This window comes from Petaurus breviceps, unplaced genomic scaffold (genome assembly GCF_028583685.1).
Source record: "Petaurus breviceps papuanus isolate PSGF00001 unplaced genomic scaffold, PetGlider_PUasm1.0 90730, whole genome shotgun sequence".
Taxonomy (NCBI): domain Eukaryota; kingdom Metazoa; phylum Chordata; class Mammalia; order Diprotodontia; family Petauridae; genus Petaurus; species Petaurus breviceps.
In genome coordinates this window covers 12,197,143-12,204,433 of record NW_027187324.1, presented here as the reverse complement: position 1 = coordinate 12,204,433, position 7,291 = coordinate 12,197,143, and the positions used below count along the sequence as shown (strand labels likewise).

The following is a 7,291-nucleotide window of genomic DNA, read 5'->3' as shown; positions in this document are numbered from 1 at the left end:
GAGGGAAAGGAAACATGGAAAGTCTAAATGATTTGTCTGAAATTTCCAAATGAGAAAGAGGAAATGATCAGAATATATAAATTATATATAATAAAATATATATTTAAAATGGGTTTTGTTTTTCTTGCCATATAAATAGGTGGAGAAGGAGGAGGAGGGAAGGATAAAGTTGAGAATTTATAATAAAATAAAATTGGGTAAAAAAAAGACCTAGACCAGTAATATTTAAGAGGCAAGATAGATATAATTCTACACTGGTACCCTTCTCAGAGGAGAACAGAGAAGCCAGCCTCACAGCCCCTTCTTCAGCAGGAATCACAGTCTCCCTTGGAGATGAGTGGGTAAAATTCTAGAGATATCTACAAATTCCTCCTCTCAAGTACCTTGTCTATACATTTAGATATCCCATATAGACACACACCTAACCTACATGGGCAGTAGTAATGGTAATGGAATTTAAAGATTCCCTTTTAATTGTCTTGGTTTTCAGGTTAAGTGTTTGTGAATACCACAAGTGGGATGGACTTGTTGACGTGACAAGAGGGGACTGAACAGAGAGGAGCTGGTGCCATGTATAGGGAGAGGCCCAAGCTGAGAGAGGACAGAAGAACTTTTGGGAACACTATCCATGGAGACAGAGAGAGAGAACTGCCAGGAATGAGAATGCTGGGGGAGAGAATTGCCAGGGGCCAGAGTTGCTGAGAGACAGAGACAGAGAGAGACAGAGAGACAGAGAGAGACAGAGACAGAGACAGAGAGAGAGAGAGAGAGAGAGAGAGAGAGAGAACTGCCAGCTGAAGCTGCCCAGACTGTTGGGAGCCATCTGGAGCTGCCCAGGACTTCTGAGAACTGCCACCCAGAGATGCTGAGAACTGAGGAGGCATGACTGTGGTACGGGTATTTTGTATGTCTGTCTTGATGTTACTTTGTCAGAGTCGTTTGTTGATAGAGGCCTCAGACCTTGTTGGGCCTAGGCAGGTGTAATGGGAATGTAAATTTTTAAGATCTTCCCTGCCCCTAGGCTAAAGTACACCTGGAGCCTGGGGTGGGAGGCTTGTTTTTCAGTAGATACTTCTTGATTGGCCAGTGAGTCAATAAGGTTGTTACATTCTCTGAGCCAGGAGAAGACTATATAAGCCCTAATGTGTAGCTTTGTTTTGGGGCTCACTTTGAGAAGTGTTCTGTGATTTGATCAGATAAAACTCTGGGAAGCCGTTGTTGAGAGTCCCCCGGCTTTGAAAAACCCAGATGTTGAAACCTAGGTGTTGATTTGGTATGGATATAATGGTTGAACAGTTTGGAAACTGTCTACTTAATCTGTTTCTCTGTCTTGATAATTCTGTCTGTATATTCTGAAGTTCGGGGTGCTGACTATTTTCCCCTGAACTAGGTAAACGATACATGTTTGACTGATTAAAGTAAGCTTGTTAACCCATTTTGAGTTGCTTTCCTTTATCAAAGCAGATCCAAGAACTTGTGCTGGCAGCCACCCTGGGGATGCTGGGGTGCTTGCTGCTGCAGTGGGATGCCAGCAATGGGCATGAATGCTATAGTGTATTTGTTAAGCTTTGTCTTCCCAGGAACAGAAACTGCTGAGAACTTGCCTAAGGTCAAGATGAAGAAAAGACCTCTCCTTGGGTATTGAATGCTGTGATGATATTGTAACCTAGTTGTGACCTAGGGATGGATGGCCTTTGTGCTTTCCACTTTCCAAATGAATGCACTTTGTTTATTATTGGAAACTAATCTCCAGTTGAATAAAGAGAAGACTTTGTGATTGACTAAATGAATGTACTATCCAGGGGTAGAGTACTTTGACCTTCGTACTTTGTGATTGAATTGAGGATTTACTAAATTACAGTTACATGGTGAATCCTGTATTTTGATTTTCTGTGAATGTTTTACTCTAATCTGTCACTGAATAAATGGAGCTTGCTATGCTCATAATCCAAACATTGAAAGCTGCTCTTGCTTGGCATTTCAGCACACACTTAAAGAAGAAAAAAACCTTATGATTTGCCTAGCATATCCTAATGTAACTGAGCCATTTTTTGCCTTTTGCTAATGCTATGAAGCTTGGGAGTCAGAGCAATATAATAATTCTGATAGAAAAACTAGAATGGAACCATATGAGGAACCTGTTAAGTCTATTAGCAATAAATCAATCAGCAAGAATTTATTAAATTATTAAGGTGTGCCAGACACTAAACTAGGCACTGGGGAAACAAGTACAAAGGTGAGACAGTCCTGTCCCTCAAGAAGTTCACATTCTATTGTTAGTTCTCCAATGGGAAATTCTGAGCTCCCTTCTCATTTTTTCAGTACTGATCCATCGTATAACTGCGAAGAGCTGAGTCCTTATGAGAATGTTATAGCTAATCTAGCTTTTAAGAAGTACATTTGAAAGAAAAGAGGAGAAAACCAACTTAGAAGAGCAAAAACTCTCTTTGCCAAGGGGATACGGACAGTATCATGGCAGGTAGCTGGCACAGTGTGTCTACCTCTATAAAAGGTTTGGTTAAAGGAGACCAACAAATAACATTATACAGTTATTTCATTTTATTCCCTTAAGCTAGAAAACTTACACAAGGAGTGCAGGAGCTGAGGCTGACTGATGAACAAAAAGATGAGAGACCTTAAGTACATTTTAGGATCATCCCAATTCAGGAAGGCTGTCACACAAATTTATGATCCCCATAAATGTTTAATCATTGTATGAGAAAGGAATTTTCTTTTTTAATTATTAATTTTAATTTTTAAATTAAATTTTATGTTTATTTTTAGTTTACATCAATCATTTCCCCAAGATTTTGAGTTATAAATTTTTCCCCATCTTTCCCCTACCCACCACCCCAAAACAACAATCCCACTGAATACACCCCTCCCCCAATCAGCTATCTCCTCTATCTTCCCCCATACCCCCTCCAATTTTCCAGTAGGGCAAGACGGATCTCTATACCCCAGTGCCTGTATATCTTATTTTCCAGTTGCATGTAAAAATAATGATAATAATATGTATATTTTTAAACGTTTGATTTTAAAACTTTGAATTCCAGATTCTTTCCCTTCTTCCGTAGTCACTCACCCTTACTGGGAAGATAAGAAATTCATATATGTTGTACATGTGAAGCTATGCAAAACAATTCCATAGTGGATATGTTATCAAAGACTGACTATATTTCCCTCCATCCTATCCTTCCCCCCACTTGTTCTATTCTCTACTTTGACCCTGTCCCTTTTCAAACATGTGCTTCCAATTTCCCTCCCCCCCAACCTACTCTCCCCTCCATCATCCCCCTTCTCATCCCCTTCCCACCTACTCTCCTATAGGGTGAGATATCATATTTAGTGTGTATGTCATTCCCTCTCTAAGCCAAACTCAATGAGAGTAAGGTTGATTCATTCCCTTTTGCCTTCCTGTTCTTCCCTTCCATTGGAACAATTTCTCCTTGCCTCTTCTGTATGAGATAATTTACCTCATTCTGTCTCTCCCCATTTCTTCTCATTATATTCCTCTCCCACCTCTCAATTTCACCTTTTAAGTATCATCGCTTCCTATTCAATTGGTCCTGTGCCCTCTGTCTATGTATACCTGTACACATATACACATACACTCACATATGTATTCATACGCCCATATACTCTCCTATGTAGACATATATATGAATGTATACGTATATATATACACACACTTATAGTCGCTTCAACTATTCTCATACTGAGAAAAGTTTCATAAGTTACAATGATCATTTTTCCATATAGGAATGTAAATAGTTCAACTTTGATAAGTTCCTTATGATTTATTTTCCCTGTTTACCTTCTCATGCTTCTCTTGCTTCTTGTATCTGAATGTCAAATTTTCTATTCAACTCTGGTTTTTTCATCAAGAATGCTTGAAAGTTCTCTATTTCATAGAATGACCATATTTTCCCCTGAAACATGATATTCAGTTTTGCTGGGTAGGTTATTCTTGGTTTTAATTCCAGCTCCTTTGACCTCTCAAATATCATATTCCAAGCCTTTCAATCCCTCAGTGTGGAAGCTGCCAGATCCTGTGTTATCCTGATTGTGTTTCCACAGTATTCAAATTGTTTCTTCCTGGCTGCTTGTAATATTTTCTCCTTGATCTGGTAACTTTGGAACCTGGCTATAATATTCCTAGGAGTTTTCTTTTTGGGATCTTTTTCAGGAGGTGATTGGTGGATTCTTTCAACCTCTATTTTGACCTCTGGTTCTAAAATATCAGGGCAGTTTTCCCTGAGAATTTCTTGAAGGATGATTTCTAGGTTCTTTTTTGGATTATGGCTTTCAGGTAGTCAAATAATTTTTAAATTATCTCTCCTGGATTTATTTTCCAAGTCAGTGTTTTTTTCCAATGAGATATTTCACATTGCTTTCTATTTTTTCATTTGTTTGGATCTGCTTAATAGTATCTTGATTTCTCATAAAGTCACTAGCTTCCATTTGCTCCAATCTAATTCTGAAGGAGTTATTCTCTTCAGTGAGCTTTTGAGATTCTTTTTCCATCAGGCAAATTTGGCTTTTTAAGGCATTCTTCTCCTCATTGTCTTTTTGAGCCTCTTTTGCCATTTGAGTTAGACTATTTTTAAGGTGTTATTTTCTTCAGTTCATTTGTTGACTCTTTTTTCATGATTTTCTTTCATCGTTCTAATTTCTCTTCCCAATTTTTCCTGCACTTCTCTTATTTGGTTTTCAAAATACTTCTTAAACTCCTCTATGGCCTGTAACCAATTCATATTTTTCTTGGAAGCTTTTGGTGCAGGAGTTCTGACTTCATTGTCTTCCTCCTTTTCCATGCTTTGATCCTTTTTGTCCCCAAAAAAGGAGTCCAAATTTGGATTTCTGTGCTTGCTTTGCTTCCTTTGCTTGTTCTGTTGCCACTCAATTACTTGACTTTTGAGCTTTTTGCCACAGTAGAACTCTGCCCCCAGAGAGGAGAGCTTTGTCCCAAATCTCTGAGGTTTTCTCAGCTGCTGGAGCTATTAGTTGGTTGCCCTCTCTGAAGCCTCCACACACTCTGGCTCACTGGTCACACACGCCAGGACCTCCACCCAGAACAGTGATCCATATCCAAGCAGCTTAAAGCAAGAGCGATTACCCCTCAGACTGGTCACTTCTTCCCCCTACAATCTGCAGGCCAGGAGCTCTGCTGCCAACCATGCCTCAGCCACTTCTCCCTCTGGGGAGAGAGGCTGGACTGTACTCCTGGACCCTCTGTTCCCAAAATCCACTGGCCTCTCACTTTGTATTTGACATTTATGGGTTGATAATTCTGGAAACCACCACAGCTGTTGGTGATCTACTCTCCTGACGTCCCTGTAGCCCTGGCTGTCCAGGGTGCCCTGAGGCTAAAATCATAGGCTCCACAGGGCTGGGCTCTGCTCCCAGAGTGCAGCTATGGCACCTTCCTGCCAGCCTTCTGTTCTGTCTTCAGCGGGAGGTTAGTTACTCTCTGTCACTTTGTGGGTTCTTCAGCTCTAAAGTTTGTTTAGAGTCATTTTTTACATGTATTGGAAGAGGTGGAAGTGGGAGCCTTGAGGAAGTCCTATTTCTACTCCACCATCTTGGCTCTGCCCAAGGAATTTTCTTAATTGAATAAATGGTAGATACAATAAAACAAGAGAGTTGACCAAGTGTCAATTGAAATTATGATCCAGGATATCTGTGTTTTCTTTACCAGTAACATTCCATAACATAGTATATGTCCAGAAAATATTAAGATAAGAAAAAGTCCCATTACTTAAGTTAATGCCTCAAGTTAAGGGTCTCATCCTTAGGGCCATAAAGTAGGCCTCTTCTGTTTTGTTAACATAAGGAGAGGTATTCTCTGAGCTCACTCAGAGAGCAAAGACAAAGCTGGGTCTGTTTGGAATTTATGAACTCTGGATGCCTGTTTTAAATACCAATTCCAGCCTTATCTGGTCTCTGGGGTTGCTGGCACAGGAAAAAGGCCTTTTCAAAGTGAGGCAAAGCAGTCTGTTTGATTAATCCAGACTTTGGCCAAAATATGATATTTAATGATTATCAAGTACATGTCAGGAAGATGAGTCTTCCCAAGTTCAAATCTGGCCTCATTTGGTTGTTTGTTTGGTTTTTTTTTAATTAATACTTTATTGAAAGACAAAATAAATGAAGCATGTATAAATATTTTTTTCATGGAATAGATGCCATTTCCCCAACATCACAAAAGCAGTTGTTTTTCAACTAAGAAGTAGTTTAACAAATAATATAAACCTTTCCCACTGAAGGCAACTCAATTAGTATATGCTGTACAAGCTTGATCTTAAGTATTATTATCCTAGAGAGGACTTTGACAGGGGTGGGGGAACCTGTAGCCTCAAGGCCATATGTGGCCTCCTAGGTCCTCAGGTGCAGCCTCTTGACTGAGTCCAAGTTTTACAGAACAAATCCTTTTATTAAGGGGACTTGTTCTGCACAGTTTGGATTCAGTCAAAGGGCCACACCTGAGAACCTAGAGGGCTACATGTGGCCTCCAAGCCAAAGGTTCCCCACCCTTTATTAGAACATTAAAAGTATTCTGCCCATTATAATTCTGCCAAATTTTAGAGCAATCAAGCAGGAAAAATGGTTTTAAATTGAGTTCTTACAATCCTAATTGACCTCCTTGTTCCTTTCATAATATTGCAAAGAAATATAGCCATTAAACCCCAAGTTAATAAGGCAGCTTTCAACCAACAAAATGTACCTTATTTTAGGCAGAGCACCCTCAGGTGGGGGGAAAGGGAAAAGTGAGGGCATGGGCACAAAGACTACTCACAGGTTGTGTTTCTCCTTCCTTCTAGGAGAGGACCATGACACCAGGGAACAATGATGTAATGATATGTAAATTTGATTTGAGTGAGGGCTGTGCAAAGTCACCAGCCTCCCTTCCTCCTCTAGAACCATCTGGGTCCAGTGGCCTGATATTCATCAGGAAGACTGAAGATGGCCCCCAATGCATTGTGACAACCTGGCCCTTTCAAGGCTAAGATCTTTTCAGATTCTCACTTTGAATGAGGTAATGCCCATTCAGTAAATACACCTCTTTAAGAAGTGAGTCAAAGACCAGACCTTAAACCCAATTCACTCCGGAGCTCATAGACTGGATAACAATAGGTCCCTGTTCCAGCTCCCCTTTTCCCCCTCCTAGCACAGAGTGAATGTAAATAATAAAGAGTAACTGTTTCTCTTTTGACCAGCAACCCTGAGGGTCTTCCCCTCCCAGTTTGATTTTTTTTAATTTTTTTCTAATTAAAGGGGCCATCCCTTC

At 40.0% G+C, this 7,291-nt stretch overlaps 1 long non-coding RNA gene across 2 annotated transcripts in view; it reads left to right on the top strand.

Annotated features, from left to right (window-relative positions):
- The first annotated feature begins 537 nt into the window (after nt 1-537).
- Nucleotides 538-7,291, top strand: part of LOC138145168 (uncharacterized) — a 32,326-nt gene continuing 25,572 nt past the window's right edge. For both annotated transcript variants that reach the window (XR_011164133.1, XR_011164132.1), the window contains exon 1: nt 538-891. This is a non-coding gene — a long non-coding RNA (uncharacterized lncRNA). The remainder of the gene's footprint in view (nt 892-7,291) is intronic.